Here is a 19,043-nt window from a genome sequence, read left to right as displayed (position 1 = left end):
AGCTAGATTTCACACGGGGAAACTGGAGGGACACAGTCCCTTTATGTTGGATCTATAGGGTTATTTATTGTGAATGTATTGTGTACAGAGTGATAAGAACAACTACTACTTCTTTTTTTCTAGTTATAATGCAAGCTTGGGAAGGATGAAAGTTTTAACTTGTTTTTCATGTACATAAGAACAAGCTTGCAGAAAGATCTTGTAAAAAAGGTGTTCATGTGTCTGAAGTGGTTAGGCTGGGCTTACACCAGACTCCATGCCACTGTGTCAGTCTGTCTCTGAGTCTATGATTTTAGCCATAGTTTCCTATAGTATTTGAAAGAAGTTTTGACAATCCCACATGACTAAGCATATTTCTTTGGTATTCACAACAGTGGCAGTGCTGAACATCACTGGCACTTATTTAGATCGATAATTACACAAGCCGAGTTGATACCTTACAATCTTTTGCGGAACAAATGGATTTCTGCTAATGCCAGTAACCTCTTATTTATTTTCTCCATTTGCCTCTTTGTTGTCTTGTCTGCTTACTCTCCCATCCATCTGTGGGTCCCCTTTCCACAGCTTGACCCTCGGGAGACTTAGAATTGTTGAAAAAGTATCTGCTCCTTGCTCTCGGTACAAACTAATGTGAGTGCAGCTGAACATTTGGCAGCCATGCCACTGACATTTAATTTTAATTTTACTAGGGGAAATATTTGTTTGTTCTTCATCAAGTCATTTGTTAATGTGCTGATAAATCTTTCTGTTTACACCTGCTGCGTGATGTGTGTAATGGCAGATCTGTCCTGAGAAATTATATACACTGCAGGCTGTACAAAATAGATAGCCTGGTAGGCGTAAATATTACTAGCTGCACCCTGCATCCAGGTGCTGCATTTCTCTACTAGTTCCTGGGTCGACCTACACCATTGATCTTGTTCCTTCTTAATGGCAGCCTTGAAACAAACAGTCACTGTGCTTGCATCCATCTTCAGGAAAGCTGTGCAGTACTGCTCAAAGCAGCAAGTAACCTGGGTACAGTTTGTACCCAAGTTGTACCTTGCGGATACAAGGGTATTTAGGGACAGGCTTGGTTTTTTGTTTTGTTTTGTTTTTACTTAGTTGTATAATTCTCATTTAAATAATTTTATTTTGACAGGAGAAGTATGAGAAAAATTCTGGTATAATCCAGCCTCTCACATAAATGTGCTATAACTTTTGTATCATTTGGATGTTTAGAAAGTTATGGGGACTGTTAATTTAAAAGGTAAGCATGCGGTTGCACTATGCAAGAAGTGATAATTATGCATTTAGCCATGTTTACATAATTAGATGAGCCGCTAAAGATCTGATACACAATTGAGTTACTGTGGCTTAGTGAATGACCACAACTGAATAACAGTAAAACTCTATGTGTTCTTTCAGCCTGTTCCGAATATGGACTCAAAAGAATTAACTTAAATATTGCCAAGGTTTACTCTAACTAAGGTTTACATCACCTTTGCTATTGGCTAAGAGTATGCATTTGATAACTTCGTGTACAACTATTTGATGCATAGTGAACACTTAAATCACAGAAAATTGATCCTATAACTGAGTCCTGAGAGGTGGTTAATCTCCTACAATCCTGGAGAGGCTTGATTCAATCAGAATGACTTTGTCTTTATGACAAGGCTTGCAAAATCTATGGGGATGCCATTGAATTTCCTCAGTAACAAAAACTATGTCCTTGAAATATTCTGAATATTTAGCTTTGTTTTTCTGTATTTAGTTTAGTTCTGTAGGAAATAGTTTTCCAATCCCTGCGCCCCCCTCCATCCACCAGGGTTACATTGATTCCTACACTGGAGATTGAGGGAGAGTTTTCAGATTCAGAAGACCAGTAACTATAGGAACAGGGCTGAGAACGTGATATGCATCCATCACTCCCCATTTCACTAAGTTCTTACGAAGAGCTTCGTTTGTTGGGATCTCTACGTCAGCAAACTCTCGCTGCCATTTTCATTTGCAAGGAGCAGGGAGGCAATGAGGAAATGAAATGTCGTGGTGCTTACTTTCTCGGCACATGATGACTTTCCACCCATCTGCAATAAGCTCTAGGCAAGCAGTTCAGCCAGAGGAGCTGTTTTGTTGGTGACACCTCTAATGTTTTTCATACAATAAATTTTTAGCAAAACCTGTCGCGGGAAGAAACTGTTCATTCCCAACAACTCAAACAAATTAGATTCATTTGACTCAAAACACTCTCTTTAGAACTAAACTTTGGACAGTGTCAGATCCCCAGCAGTGCAGCTGACTCATTCAGGATGTTCTGTAAATGCAGAAGGATGCTTGTCCTATGTAATTTTTATAAGTCACAGATTGCCTGTAAGGCTTAGAAGTATAAAATACTGCCATAAGAATGGTCAAGGCAATCATAAGCAGCTACTGAGCATTTCATATACATTTTCCCTTTTGGGCTGGGTTACCTGATGAGCTGTGCTCTTGGAATAAGGTTTGAGAGGTATCCTGAATCCTTACTGCTAGAGAAGGAGAGCCAGCAGAGGCTGCTGAGGCTGCTGATGTCTGGTCACCCAGGGACGCAGCTGCAGCTACCCCAGATCCTTTCTGCCATTTCATTTTGTGCCTATGTACTCTTGTGACCTTTCAAAGTGAAGACCTTTTTATGCAGTGTGTTGCATATAGAAGACTGATCCACTGTTCTTTTGGATTGCCCTTTCTTGTTTCCCACAGATAGTTCAGGCTTGATCCCAGCAGCATCTTTCTAGGGTATGGTATACTCTAGCGCATGTAAGAGCAGGGAACCAGACTGAGATATTTTACCAATTCTTTTGTAGTGAATCTGTAATTACCAGAAATGTTGCTGCCTCTGAAGCAGACCAAACTTCAGTGATCAAAGGGACAGAAGAAGCTCTGTTAGTGGAGGATTTCAGGCATCCCCTTGAACAGTGATGGACACATATATTACTTCATTTCTTTATGTTAAAGTTCTCATGAGGATGGCCACAAATTCTGCCATCTTCTACTAAAACAGCACAATCCCTTCTTGCATAGGTGTTAGATAACACCTGTTCAGTTTTTTAGCCATGCAGCAGTTCTTCATAGTGAAATGAAGGAGTTTTTAGTATTATTTTGTAGTCTTGACAGCAACCACATGTATAGCCAGGAGTCCATTTCTTAATATGTGGTAAGAGGATGTGGAACCAGCCAGGCTGGGGAAAGAAACGGCGCAAGTCAAGCTGAGGGTGATCCGGATCTTATGCAAAGGAAACCAAAGTGGTGCCTGCACAGCATGGTGCAGATAGCTGCATTACCACCAGGGAGCTGCTAAACTTGCCTTGGGAAGTCCTGCTCAGCACAGCCCTTCTCAACAAGGCTATTTAGCCTGTGTGGAGAGCTACACTAATACGATTGTGTGACTTCTGCTGTGCAGGGTTTAGTGCTCAAAGGTACCTAACATCTTTACACAGGATTAAATCACACAGCATAGAAATGCTGTTAAGGAATTGCCTGACTGTATCTGAGGACATGAAAAGCAGGTCAGTGTCCTTGAGTGCTTAGGAGAGCTCAGAGGAGAGCAAAGAAGCAGCAGAGCAGTGTATGCAGCGTAAGCATTCTGCTTTGGTTTGGACTCATCCCATGAAATAAATAGGAATTTTGACATTGAATTTGATACCAAACACTACGAAACAAAGACTCTCTCTATACTTTACAGCACAACCTATAAAAACTATACTTATTTTTATTATTGGAGCTGGCCATGGTAACAGATAAACTGCTTTCAGAGTCTTCTGTGCTGTTTTATTTTGCAGGCTTGCTCCCACCTGGGCTTGGGATTTTTAAGCCAAAGTGCCTTCTGCCTTTCATTTATCAACTTGTGCAGTTTCACAAAAATGATTAACCATTCTGTCCTACACAAAAAAGTCACCTGTAATGATAGTGTCAGAAATAAGAGTGGCAGCCTGTGAAAAGTAGACCACACTGAAGGAATTTCTTTATTCCTTGATTACAATGAAATATATGGTGGGAGGTGAAACTGTATCACCCTGTTCTTGTGCATAGTAAATGATAATTGACATATATAATGATCAACTGCCAGGCCTAGAAATAAGCCCAAGTCTTCTCCATAATCAGACAAAGGCTGTGATATCACTCTTTTCAAACTCTGTTGACAGTCTATTTCTCATTCTGTAGGGAGAGAGACCACGCCGTTTGTATGGAATCTTTGAAAATCAGAAGTGACTTCTGTCACTGGGAACACCAGAATCGTGCTGAGTTCCCTGCATTTCAGTGCAGGATGATGTTCTGTGTTGAGTGATGACCAGTATTCTGGTAAAGACAAGCAGTGACTTGTATCCCGTGCAAATGCAATAATCGTGTCCATGTTTGAAATTTCCTCTCCGTATATGTACAGCTGACAGATTAGCATAGGGTGTAATGTTAATAAGTTTCCTTTCCAATGGAATGGGAATGATTTGTATTGCTATCTTTATAGCTGATTTTAACATCCATGTGGTGTATCTGTCATGGATCTATGCAAATTTAATGTAGAACTGTAACTGTAAAAGTATTTATCCAACAAAAAAAAATAAAATCTGGAATAGGTCCATACACTGACAAGGATACAGAATATGTTGGATGGACATACATGCATGGATATTGACTTTGTGAGTATGTACGTGTTCAGGCTATTCAGTGCATGTTGTTTCTACCAGTGCTCAGGTGCGTTGAGGTGTTGTGCTTATGGTCAGGATTGAGCATGTGAAGACAGCAGTTTGACACACGAAGACTTTACTGATCTTTTACAGCAGGTGGCTTTCTTTTTGCCCAGAAATGATCTACACACAGATATTTTAAGTATAATCATATGATGATCATTTTAAGTATGATCATATATCAAAGCTATGATTGATGTAATAGGTTTTCCACAGGTTTCTTATGACTGATTTGACAAGGAAGATAAGGTACAGCCCTGGTACTGTCTCTGAGCTTTTTGTCTTCCCTTGTGGTAATCTCAATCTGCTTCTAGTTCTGGTCACAGACTCGCATGCTAACTTTGCTTCCATTAAAATCAGGAGGAATGCTAATGGTAACAAAGCTAAAAAGATGTGTATGTCTTGACAGGATATTAGTCCATGTATACACAGGATGATGTGAACATAAGTCCAGGCCTTCGACATGTTAATTTTACTTGGTGTTTGTGAATGCTAACAAATTCTGACTCCTGTTTCCGCTTCCCAGGCTTGCAAGCAATTAAAATAGTGGCAGACATCACTTCACTACATGGGTAATGAGACCAATTCAGGTCATAAGTCATTTGAGACTACACTGATATATATGATTAGTCACGTGTGAACTACTGCTTTACAAATTTATGAAGCAGTTTTGCAATACCTGCAGGGCAGACATATCTGGCTCAATGACTCTTGTACCGGGTCTCTAAGCAGTTACAAAACCACAGCATCTCTCCTATCCAGAATTTAAAATTAGAATCCTCCAGAATTAGATTGGTACAATGATTTAAAATTTGCATTCTATCTACAGTTATAAGTGGTGTTCTTAGCTGGTTTGCTGATGACAGGATATAATTGTGAATTATTTTTTTCTAATTTAGCTGTTGCAGTTTTCACTTTGTGGAGTGATACGGAAACAGGCAGTAATTTTTTTTTCTGTTTTTTTTTATTCAAATTTTGAATCTTGGCAGATTTTAGAGATTCTGTACCAAGTAGTATGGTCCCTTCCTCTGCTTCCAAATGTTCCAAAAAATAGCATTAGTGAAAATAATTTATTGTATCTCTGGAAAAATATCTTTGCCTTGTTTAAATCATAATTTGTTCAGACACTGCCTTTCTCACAGCCTGGGAGATGTTGATCACTTTTGCATTGCACCATTACAATGTCATCCAAAGAGACAGCAAATATTGCAGATTAATGCTGCCAAAATTGAAGTAATTACTCTCTGAAAGTGACAGGCATGTTATTAAGGCCATATGGCATTATACATAGTTGGTGTAATAACTAATCGGAAACAGCAGTATTTCTAGGACGTGAATGTTTGGCAACATATACTTGACTAAGAGTCTTAGTATTATAAATTTATGCATTTCTTGCCAGGAAACCAAGGAAACCTATTCTCAGGGGGGAAATCATATCTTTCTAGCAACAGAAAATATTTGTGAGCTTGAGGTAAAAGCGACACTTGCCATTCCTTTACTGGTCAGTTAGGACTGAGAATATTCATTACAATCCATAACGGCAGGCTAACTTTTTCTTTCAAGACTTTTTGCTGTGGTTGCTATCTGAGAGTGCACAGCGGATGTAAGTGATGCAAAATGACCTCGTATTGTGCATGACCTTCAGGGAAGCTGCTGGGACCTCCACTGCCCTGCACAGGTTGGTGAGCTAGGAGGACAGGGCAAGTTTCTTGTGGACTCAGGGTGGTGCTGGATGCAGTCCAGTGGTCTTCCTCAAGTGGCTCTTAGCACCTGTGGAGTAAATAAAAATAAGCAGTGACCTTCACTTGTTTCAGATGGGCCTTTTACTGTTCTACATAGAGTACTGTTTCCGAGAGATTTTCCTAATACGGGGATGATATAAATCAGATGGTTTGCTTTGATTTTATTAAAGCTGCAGGCAACGAGTTATAATTTTATTCCTCTATGCATATTCTGAGAAACAAATTTGTCCTTTGTCTGGGTTGGCATATCCTGACTACATCCCCTTTGAATCCAGCCTAGGGATGTGTTGCTCAGAACTGAGGCAGAGAGAACAGCAATTCCTCTGCTCTGGGTAGGTCAGAATGAGGAAGGAAAGCTTCCGCTGGAAGGCTGTGCTGGGTAGGACTTTTAGCCCGATGTGTAGTGAGTAACACTGCTGTTCCACTTGAGCAGGCTGTCGAGTTAAATATGTTTCTGGAGTGATGCTTCTGGCATAGCCTGCGTAATGCATATGCAGTACGTGTATTCAAGCAAAATAAAAATGAAATAAAATGTGCAATGACTGTGTGAGCTGGAAAACCTTATGCCATTTTTATGACCAAAGTTGATGAGCTTGGGTGTAAAGCTGTATTTCCCTAGAGCAGGAGGAGAGGCCTCTGGTGTTCAAAGCTGTGGCACTAGCACAGCCAGGGTACCTGGAGACATAAACCAGAAATGAGAGGTCTACATCTCTATCCCCTTGGTTATAAAAGGCAGAGTGACAGATGGACTGCAATTGTTCCAGTCTAAGGATGAAGGAAGAACGTAATATGGTCTTTTTGCTAATGCAGACGTATCTGTGGAAATAAATGACAAAGCCTGCCATGTTAGCTGTATGTCAGACAGCCTGGCTTTGAGACCCAGAAACCACTCAGGTGAAGCAAAAATCTCCCCAGATAAGCTACAAGTTTTGGAGCTCTCTTTTCACAGGTACGCTGAGGCTCATTTCAGCTTCTAGCAGCTGATGTCCAGAGACTGCTACAGATGCTCTTGTACAGCTGTTGTGTTGCCCTCCCTGTAGTCAGGAAAAGTTACAGTTGACTGTCAAGGAGTTTACGTGAGCAACAAAAATGAGAAAGCTCTTACGTAATGCCGTTTTGCCTTGTCTCCCTAAGAAGGTTGTACTGAGCACCTCCTAGTGCAGAAATCTCCCATTTGATATAAGACACAGAGATAATAACTGCACAACAACCCCCATTTAGACAGGTCTGAAAAACACTTAAATAAGACAGAGCAGCTTCTGTTTACTGTTTAGCAGGTGAATACTTTGTGTGCTGGAGGGCATGAAGAGGCAGGGAAGGAAACAGCAAACAAGATTGGAGGAGCAAGGACATCTGCTGCTTAAAGACAAATCTGGTGTAATTGGAGTAACTGAAATGTGGCCAGTTCAGGAAATGGGCTGTAATATTACATTACCCAGATACAGAGTATAAGGACAGGCAATCCTCAATGAGAAAGGAGAAGGAGATATGACAGAATAAATGAGGAGGGACATTATGCTGAAAACAGAATAACATTCAGATGGATGACAACTTAGAGACACCTTGAACTTGAGGCTAAAGACCCAAATGGTAAAACAATTATAATAGAAAACAATTACTGATCTCCTAGGGCTAGGTGAGAAGACAGATCAGGAAATATTTATGCAGATGGGAGGGCTGTACTTGGGCTAGGACACTGATCATATAAAACTGCAATTACTCTGACATTAACTGGAATGAGAATTATGGAGCGACTTAGGAAGCTGAATCTATGTTTATTGACAGATTTATTTATTTATTTATTTATTTTAATCATGCATCTTGATAACCAACAAGGTTAGAAGCCATCTGGAAAAAGCTGCAGTAGTTAAGTGAAGGGACACGTTTGCTGATGCCAGTGCTCAGGTTGGAATAATATTAGCTGAAAGATAGAAAGGAAGGAAATTGATGTTGAGATTGAGCATGATTCTGATTTCGAGATGTGGGAAACTCTGTGTTCTACTGTGCTATTGGAGCTGTTAATCTGTGAGGAACTGGATGACATATCCAGGTGTGTACTGTCTATGGGGCTTCAACCGTAGATGCTATAACCTTGAAGGGACTGAAATTTAGATGTAATGCCAGTCTGCAAAAAGACAACACGAGGAGCTGGTTTGTCTGGGGTGGTGTCAGTAGGAGTTCAGACTGACAAGGCAGGGATAGATACTCTTTCTACGAGAATCAGATGACAGCAGAATCATGCTGAGAGCTCAGCCAGACCACTGAAATAATTGCACATACCAGTAGAAATTAAAGTGGCAAAGATGCAAAGAAGGTCCTATTCTGACAGTCCCGACTTACGTAATCTATCCTGCAGAAGTCTTTTAAAATCCGCAAGACGTAATTTACAGAAAGACCTTTGCCTTTTCTTTCATTGACACACCATTGTTGACTAACTTGTGGTGTATTATTTGTAATGATGTAATGAATATTTGATGTAAAAAATATTTCTCATGAGAGCTTATGTGAGCTGTTTGCCAGGAATGTTCATCAGTACTTCTGAAACGTTAACTCTTTCGACGGGACAAGGGGGGAATGTGATGTTCGTCCACTCATTCTGCCAGATTCTCTGTTGGAAAAAATCAGCATATATCTTTTGGATTGAGATTAATGGGGCAGCATTAATTATACCACACAGGGATCTGTCATGGTAATTTAACTAATTTATAACTCTTACGTTTCCAGAATAAATACGGTTTTGGAATGTCGTTATCATTAATACCTTTTAATAACTACACTAGATTCACTATATCTTTCAGCAGTCCTGTGTGGATGTTCCCTCTGTAGAATATTTGTAGATCCTGAGTAAAATGAGGGAAATTAACACATTTTCCAAAGATCTCTTTTGTGTGCATATGCAGTTTTCAGGCCAGAGAATAGGAGTTTGCAGCAAATGGCAGCTCCAGGAAAGATGTGAGGAGGGTGAAGCATTGGCCAAAACTGAGGCAGAAGAGGACTTACAGAAGACACCCAGGACATACTGTAAGGACAACACAATAATTGGTGGGATCTATCTGTAAAATTACAGTGGGAGAGGAAGAATACGACACAAAGGGGCAGAGAGGAGTGTCACTAAGCTACATGTCTAGAGTCAAAGCTCTGGTTCAAGAATATTGCACATTTTGTTGTGGAGGTGCCTGGGGAAAGGTGGTTGCTTCTGTGTGCTTCATTTCTTTCTTGTGTACAAGCTTTGAGCCTGTTTCCACAAATAACATTAGCATACAGCTGCTGAATGCCAGCTAGAAATGTGCAGTGTTCTTTTTGTAATATGCAGATGTGATTAGTGCTAAAAATAATACCTAGCTGAAAGCTCTGTGAGCTGTATATTTTTTCAATAATTTGTCTTTCTTTTAGACACCAAAGAAATAGTGAAAATAGCCACAGAAACAAGAAAAAGAGCTTATCTATATTTCTTCCATGATCTGCGGTGTAATTTTATTTACTTAGCTCTCACAGTCTATTTTCTGTATTTCTTCCCCCGCCCCTAACTGCCTTGTGTGCATTTCTGAGTCTCAAAGTCAGTTACTGCCATCTTCTGGTCCAGTGAGACCGAAGTCCCAAAACACCTCCCCAGGGCTGGGCGTTCACCTGGCCCCTGCCAGCAGGGAGTTCCCATGGGGTCCCCGTGTGTTCCCTGCAGGCCATTTATCTGACTATTCAGAGAAAAAGGGGATGCTTAACTCATCGTACGTTGGAAGCCTGGTCCTAGGGGTCCAGGCTAGTCTGAGATTTGTACATGGTTCCATCATTGGCTTCATATGTGAGAGGAGACAAGTCAATTATCTGTTCTGTAAAAGGAGGACAATTTATGCATTCTTTCATTAGACAGTATCTGAGACTTCTTCAACAATACGCCTTGTGTTACAGGTCAACAATACTATCTTTGTGTTACAGATAAACATAAACTGTGTTATCCCTTTCTGTAAAATCTGTACATTTATTTTTGCTTCCTTCAGTCACCTTTTCAGAATATGTTATTCATGAGCTTAAAAATCAGTTCGGGTGAAGAGCTAAAGACAAAGCTGAAGGTCGTCGGCTCCTCTCAACTAGTCATATATTGCCAGTAAATGCCTTATGCTTTTGTACTGCTTAAATAATACTCCTGCTACTTCATGTGAGAGGGGATAAAGTGATTGCCTTTGATTTATCGGGATTTATCAGGATCATTTCTATAAGGCATTCTGGTTTTCCTCAAAATCTAATCTTTGGTGTGATAGCATCTACAGTCTTCACCAGAAAAATTCTGGTGTCTATGTAAACCAGCTTAAATATTTGTTTGGAATTATCATCTCTTATTTTTTGTCCTCCAATACATTGCTTTCATTGTGACCTCAGAGTTCACAGACAGAAGTAATTGAAAGAAGCATGCTAGTACAGCCACCTTTGGAGTGAATCTGCCAGCTCATAAAATATAGAGATTGATCTCCTAAATGCTTGCTTGCATTATATATTGTAGTGTCTGGAACAGACTAACAGGTAAGGAGGCAAATGTAGAAAGTATGACTTAAGCATTTTGAGAGTTTGGCTTACATTTTCTAAGAGAATCCTTAAAGAATTAGACCAGAGGCCTGCAGCCGTGCACAGCATTTTATGTAACATGTAAATCCATTGTGCTTGTTCACATTCTTTCTGCACTCTAATTCCACATCTGCATGCAAGAATATGTTTTTCCATAAGTTGACACCTTCTCAAGAAAAAGATTAGGAGCAACATTTAATCTTATTTATATTTATTCATAATTTCCATTTATATTTACAATGAAGTGCAATAGTCTTTTCCTCTTCATCATGTAATCTGTGGGACTTCCAGGATAAAGGGCTTTGTGTTTAATGGTTTTCATGTTCTTACTTCTTAAAAAGCACAGAGTAATTTATGGGCATTCTTTTACATACTCAGCAGGCCTCTGCTCATCCCATTAACTATTTCTAGTAAATAAATGATCTCCGAGCATTTTGTTATGCCCTGAAGAAGCACATGTTTATATCATACGTATTAGCCAAATGTTCCATAATGCAGTAAAAAAATAAGAATATGTGAAAACAAATGCAGCAGAACAGATGATTTTAAAGAGCCTATCACCAGGAAATTCATTTAGAAGAAATCAAACCTGACCCTGGTAAGTTTGATGTTTTTTTCATTATTATCTTCAATAGACATGCAAGATGAATGCAGATTAAGGTTTTGACCTGTCTTTAATATAAAGCCTGACAACAGCAGACAGCAAAGCAGGAATGGTAGCAGATTTAATCATGGATTTCACCCACATTCATCAGACCAGCAGGGCACTCATTTCAGAGACTCGTAAGATTATTCTTTTCCCCCTGTGAAATCCTCTTGCTGCTTTCTGGTTCACTGACAGCATCTAAAGATATGTTCTGATCTGATGTGGTGCAGCTAACAAAGGAACTCTCTCTGGAACTCATCAATTATAGACTTTGCAAAAGATTTCACTTCTAACCTAGTAATTGATCTTTAAACTCACTTCAAAAAAAAACCCTAGCCAACCTTGCTGAGCTGGGAGTCAGTGGAAGATTATACTTGTTTTCGTGTTCTGTTCCACAGCGCCCTGCTTTTCTGTTGGCCAAAGGTTGAAACCAGTGAAGACAGCAAAGGTTTTCATCCTAATCGTTTTCATCTTTTAAGTTTACTGTTAAGACTTTACTTTTCTAAGACTCCAAACATTATGGGTCCATCACATACAGTATACTCCACAGTGTTCCTTTCTACCGGAGAGTCATTATTATAATCTTTTCACAGGGTTCTTCACCTAGCTGAACTTCTTTCCCCTCATCCCCTCTCATCTCCTTCTCCCTCCTCACCCCTTCTCTCCCTTCAACTTTCCCCTCCCATTCCTGAGCTATAAAATTGAAGGCCATATCTCTGTCCAAAAGACGGTGGGTATTACCAGAGAGTTTTCACCCTGCCTTTGGTGACGGCTGCTCTCTCCATGAGCTGAGCTGGCGGGGTAGGTTAGCTGTGTGCTTGTGCTTCTTGTCACAAAGTCAGCCCACAGTTACCCAACAGCACATATTCCACCCTTCAGCGGTGGGATGAAGTGGGCTCTCCAGCTTCACTCTGGTGCAGATGAGAAATGCATTCTGGAACTGTTTGTTAGATGTGGGCCCTGAGCTGCAGCAGAGGGGCAGTAGTAAGCCCCTGGCAATGGCGAAGTCTTTCACTGCCAGCAGCCTTCTTCACAGTAACTAAAGTGCCTCTGACTGCATCCATCAGCTGGCCACCAGCAAACTCTTCTCTTTGGTACAGCATCTGGGTCCAGAATGCCAGAAAGCTGACTACCAGATTTTACTGAAGTGCCTCTGAGTGAAGTTGCACAAGATGGAGAAGCCAGTACAGCAGCTCATTGCTGCTGAAAGGACAGCCTGCTTCCCCCGCTCCTCGCTCCCTGCTTTCCTCTTTCTCCTTGTACTGATGCAGTGAACCTTGCTGTGAGCTGATTCAGCGCGCTGAGCAGGAAACACAACACTGAAAGAATAAACGGCTTTCTACTGAGTTAGCAAGTTGAATAAGCTCACAGAAAAGTCTGATGAGTGCCCAAACTGGCACAGGACAGGGCAAGATCTGTGCAGCTGGACCTCTCCTTGTTGGCTGCAGCAGCCTCTCGCTCTGTACATACACCATGTACCCGTGCTCTTAGTCAGGCAACCAGCCCATTTGACCTTACATTTCAGCATACATTAAATGCTTTGCCAAGCAGCATCTAGAATCAAATTAAAGGGTTTTCAGGGAACTAAGTGAAATGAACAGCATCTGTTGGTTTCTGTAGAAGTTTTGTTTAGGGAAATACTAAACAAGAGCTAAGGCTTTCAGTGGTACAGCCTGTTGCAGGATATGCCAATCATGTGGGTGGATGCCAACCTCTGTCTTCTGTCATATGTAGAAAGTGATGATATTTTCCCTTTTACTGACTATACTTTCCCTGCTTTCAGTGGAAGGGCATTTTAAAAAGAGTTAGTCAAAAGATTTTTAGTCTAAAATACTGTTGATTGGACTCATCTGTATGGATTCTTCACCAGCGATTTTAATTTTTATATCAAATGATCATTCTCCCTGCAAGAAGGCTGAGTTAAACAGGAAAAAATGCATCCTGGGAGGGTTTTTGAAGCAATCATCTCTCACGGTATTTTTCAATCAGGAAATGAAAGAATGTTTCTGTCTGCTCTTTGACAGTCCCATGCTCTTCACTGTTTTGTAGAAAGGGGGAAAAAAAACAGGTGATTAAAACATAACATACCCGTTTAGCCCTGCTTTTTCTGAGACTTTTAACATTCTCATTTTTTATTACAAGAGCTGATGAACTGTAAGTGATTGGTACGAGAGAGAATAGATTGTGCACTTAGCCCTACCGTCTGACTTAGTTAATCTTCCAAAATGCAATTTATTCTGACTGGTAACTGTAGCGAGTTTAATGGAACACAGGGTTAAAGGGAGAAACTGGAAACAAATGCTCTCTATCTAAAGGCCAATCAATAACTGAATAGTTTGACTATCTCAAACCTTTGTCACTTTAATGTAATTGGAGTGTATGGAGAAGACATTACATTTCAGCACCTACTAGCATCAGCCTCCGTTATTGGTGATACCACTCTGAATGCGTTCAAGTCGTCCTGCTGTAATAATGTGAAAGGAGTGGGAGTAGAGGCTTGTGCTGTCTTTTAAATCTATTTTGAGGGATTTTGTAGTTCTACACAGATTGCAGTTTGCTGTGTATATTGGTTTTGGGACACACGTGGAACCTCTCAGTATGTTTTAAGATTTTTATGGGCTGGTATGTCTAAAACTAATGAGCCTGAACATGTTTGAAGCTAGTTATGGGGGCTCTCTCTAGCAGTCCATCATCTGTGGTTTCTCCAGATGAGCAAGTGGGGAAAAAAAAGTAATATTACTGAAGGGATATTATGCAACAAATCATGTGAATGGCATCATGTGCAAAAAGATATGAACGTTGAAATTCATTTTTAATAATCGCCCTTAATAGTGATCGTTCAGTTGTATCGATCAGAAATAGCTTTCTAAAAACAATTTCCTGTGACTGCTGGCATGTTTGCTTCTTTCTCATATTAATAAGTGGAAAAATTCATTTGGGGGAGGAGACTGGGAGAGAGTCCCTTCATTTCCTCTGGCTTTCAGAGGTAAGAAACAATTTCACATCTGTTTGAGTGTCTCTCAAGTGCAGTAAATAACGTCGCTGGGAGGACCAGTTTAAGGCAGTTACAACTACCTTACCTGTTTTGTCATTACAGGGTCTGGCGAACCTCCTTCCACCCTCGCTACACAGAAAAGCCATGTTCCTTTTGTATATTTGTTTTGGAAAGTTCATTATTTTGTGTGTTTGTGTCAATTGCTATATAGATTATTCCTGTGAATACGATGGACTAGATTCAATGTCCTACTGACAAAATCAGCCAATTTTCCCCAGAGGAGGAAACTGAATATTTACTCTTTTCTCTATTTAGGGGATCCAGCTACCCCAGGCAGCTCTGAAAACATAGCCTAGAATTCTTAATGTATGTTCCTTTCAGCTTTATATATAGACAGCATAATTGTAAAGAGATATTTGATATATCTTTGCTTAATAGCTTTTTTTAGTTTTAATTCCTCACCCCCTGCCTTCTTGCAAACTCTGATGATGCAAATTTCAGATTCATATCTAATACAGAATTAATTTGGAAGAATGCATGTGCCCTTTTATGACTTTCCTTGAACATGAATCCAGAAGTACATTCTCAACTGCAATAAAAACTTGCACAGTTTTAACTGCCAGCTAGTATTTGGCTGTTCTGGGAGGAGAAAAAGCCTTCATGGCCTGCATGCTGACCACCAGGGACTTCCTGCATGCCTTGAGCAAGGTGGCTTGGCCCAGCAGAAAAGGTTTCAGTCTGGGGAGATGAATCTTGCTCCCCCCTTTCCTATATTGACATGGACATGTCATTTACTTTCTCTGTATTTCATTTCTCCACATGCAGAGATAGATAAAACTATTTACCAGGCAGTACATGTACAGCCTCTGTAGTTGCTGACACAGAGCTATGCTGAAATTGTAGCTTTAATTCCACTACTACTTGGAAATTTGGGAGGTTTCTTGGAACCTTTGTCAAAGAGACATACTAAGTGGTATTGTGGCTGCTTGTCATAAATTCTTTCCACCTGCATACTTCTATGTCTGAAAAAGCCTGTTATTTCACTTGAAACCAGCAGGATTTTTACTTACTGCTGCTAAATACTGGTATTTCCATGAGATTTAATGTATTTTACAATTTTATGAGTAGCTATGAATAAAAGCTACCTAGTAATGAGGAATGAAGCTAAAGATATGTAGTCTCCTATGGCTTTTTCTTCATCGCTCTGAGACCAGATTTTGATAGCTGAGGCAGTTTCTGAACAGTGATTCTGACTTTTTTTAGTGGGGGAAAAAATAATTAAAGGAAACTCACTTGACAGAAGAAGAAGCCCAGAGCTTCTTAACAAGAAGCTTTCTGTGGAGAGAGGAAGGGCAGGAGGAACAGTCAGTAGAATTTGAAAGGGTGGCTGGTTTGGTGGTCAGGGGGAGGCTGGCTCCTGTGCCGGGGATTTCCTTCGGTGCTGCGCAGAAACTTTGCACACGGCACTGGGCCTGTCGCTTGCGAGCAGCCTCAAGGTTCTTCAGAAGCATTTGGCAGCCTAAACCAGAAGAATAATTCCTGTAGTATTCTCAGGTGTGTCATGGAATTAATAAGGTTTTCTGCTATGTTTTCTCATCTTTTCCTAACAATTCTGTTGTTCTGGTTTCCTTATGATTGCCTCAGAGCACAGAACTAATGATTCCAGGGAGTGGGGCACAAAAACTCAAAGAGATTTTCCAGAGCTTGGATATCAAATTTAAAGCCTGACAGTACATCCAATACCTAATTCTTTTTTTCAGTGACCAATACATGACACTTACTGACGTTGAATTTTAGTTCCCATTTAATCACTTCAGCCACTCACTCCTATAAACATTTTCTGCAGCTCTTTTCAACTACCTTTGGATTTTGTTACCCTAAATAACATTTTGTCGTTTGCATTTTTCTCACAAGACTCTTTACCCCTTTATTTTTAAAATCATTGGTGAACAAGTCCTGGCAGATACCAACACAAATCCGAGCATATTGCTGGTAATCCTCATCCTGTGTGAAAACTGCCGTTTGGTTCTTGTCTTTCAACAGATTTTCATGCGGTTGGAGTTATATCTCAGAGATTTTGTTCTCATTTTCTGTCCATACAGTGGGTAAACAGTACCAATACTTCATAGGGATGCTGTGGAGATAAATATATTTGAAGATTATTGCAAAGTAGTCAGAAACTACTGTCAGAGGGGGGCCAGATGTGATGAGTGCTCACTGGCAACCCAGAGCCAACAGCCCATCAGACGAGGAGCTGGACCCCTCTAGGCCCAGGGCTAGAGGTGCAGCCATAGTGGGCAAGGAAGGAAAATGTTTATTCCACTGTGAGTTTGAGCCAAGGCACACACTGACTGCTAAAGCTAGAGATCTGTTGGTGAATAAGGATTGGTTAGTACAAGAAGCAGGTGTGAAAACCCCAAAGATACTGAATGAACAGTTGGGAAACTTCTGTTCTGAACTTTGTAATTAGCTCCGCTTTATAAAAGCAGGCTAACCACAGCCGTGGTCTAGGCTGCATCTCAGAACCCAAGTGTAATTCTCTAATGAGAAATTTTAATAAATGCAATCCATAAAGCACTTCTGGCTAATGACATTATCCTGGCTCCTCCTATTTATCTCCATCTGTTAAACTGCTTTAAAAGGCAATTAAATCGTCCTTTAAAGTTAGAATGCTTTAAAAGGTAAAAAATACTTCAGATACTTTCATATCTCTCCTTCCCATGTAAACAAGTCTTTTAGATAGCTGAATCGATGTTGTGCTATTAGTAAGAGAGTGCGTGATCATTTGTGAGGTTCTGTTCCATATAGATAGGCAAAAAGTAGACTGTCTGTTGGGGATTGTTTGGTCCACACTGTTAAAAAAATTGAAAACTATTACTTTAGTAAATGCAAATCAGTGCTGCTGTGCTTGGGTTATATGTGCTGTTTAGCATTGTGATTCTGTGGAATTTATGGAAACTACACTTGATTTGCACCAAATAGGCAATAGAAATAAGGCCCAAGGTTTGTTATTCCTTTCAGCAAGACACCTTAGCTGTTGTACTGGCTATAAAACTGCTTATTATTTCACACAACTTTAATAAAAAAAACCCTGAAAAATAAAGTAGAGCTGAGTTCATATGGGATCACAGATAAATGATGCATCCTTTCCAAATCACTCTTTCCAAGCAATGTATTCATATGATAGCTTCATTAACTTTGGCACAATAATTTGCAGATAAATTCCATCCAAAAAAGAAGCAAGTATTCAAGCACTGCTAATAATGTGAATTAGATTTTTGCACATTAAAAATGTGATACAGCCATACTAATTATTTTTAATTATCTCGAGATAAAAATACGTCACTCATGTAAGTAATTATGTAAGTAATTTAAACCTGATTAAATAATAATGATTCCTTGCTCATTGCCTTCAAAGTGCTTATAACCAAATTTAATTTTAAGCAGGATCAAGAAAATAATCACTTGATTCAAGCATTAATTACTAATTTTAATTCTAATTCATTAAAAACAGACCTATTTTTTGCAGACTCTGCAGGGCATTAATTGACATTTTGCAAAATGAGTCATTATTTTAGCACGGCGAAGTATTTTTCAAATGGTGAATCATGACTACCAGAAGGGATTGTGAAAGAGCTCCAAGGGAGCTTTGACTTCTTAGAAAAAGCAGCCCTATTTAGCAGCAGTGCTCTTCCTCCAGGTTGTGACTGGAGAAGGAGTTGTAACTCAGCTGGTCACGTTAGTCAGGGAGCTCTTAACTACCTTTCATTACGGGCAGCAGGGGAGCAAGCAGGAGATAAACTGGCCTAAAGCAAACAGCTTTATCAAGACCAACTGGTATAAGGTAGGAGACAGTTTAAGTCAGTTTAAAAGTGTAAAAATCAGGAGTTTAATAAAACTTCACTTCCAGTCAAGTTGGAAATGGATATATAATCTGAGCAGTTCATTCAAGACTTGGTCCTAGAAGGTGTAGCCTTGCTTCTGTAGGACTGCTTTTTTTGTTAGTCGTGGTGGGGTTTTCTGTTTGTCTACCTAACCTCCTCTGTTAGGAAGTGCCTACAACACCCTTCAAAAGAATTGCTGGATAAACTTTTGGATTACAAATTCCTTTGGGAAAGGATTACCTTTTTGATATGTAAATGTAAATAGTTTAGCCTAATGGCTATGTGAGCCTATGTGATAAATTAAGAAAAATTACATTAATATGGCAGTAATTTATCTTATAGTAGATTTTAAGCGCCATTGGGATTAGTGTAATTGTTGTGTAATGCACTGAACAGTACAACCTATAGGTTTCACTGCTCATTTCTACAGCTAATTCAGTAGCTCATTTTTGCTCACTCAAATTATATGCTGTGTAAGTCCCAAATGATCAGAACTCCTCATAAGGGATTTGACCAACATTT

General features: G+C 39.8%; 1 long non-coding RNA gene across 14 annotated transcripts in view; it reads left to right on the top strand.

Annotated features, from left to right (window-relative positions):
- LOC310882859 overlaps window positions 1–19,043 on the top strand; it is a 178,547-nt gene that overhangs the window by 140,989 nt on the left and 18,515 nt on the right. The window contains exon 1 of one of the 14 annotated variants that reach the window (XR_014573198.1): window positions 17,994–18,481. The exons of the other annotated variants lie outside the window; for them this stretch is intronic. This is a non-coding gene — a long non-coding RNA (uncharacterized lncRNA). Of the gene's footprint in view, window positions 1–17,993; window positions 18,482–19,043 lie in introns of those variants that run through there. 14 annotated transcript variants of the gene reach the window in all.

Source organism: Anser anser (assembly GCF_964211835.1).
Source record: "Anser anser genome assembly, chromosome: 16".
NCBI classification, from domain to species: Eukaryota; Metazoa; Chordata; class Aves; order Anseriformes; family Anatidae; genus Anser; species Anser anser.
This window is presented reverse-complemented; position numbering and strand designations above follow the sequence as displayed.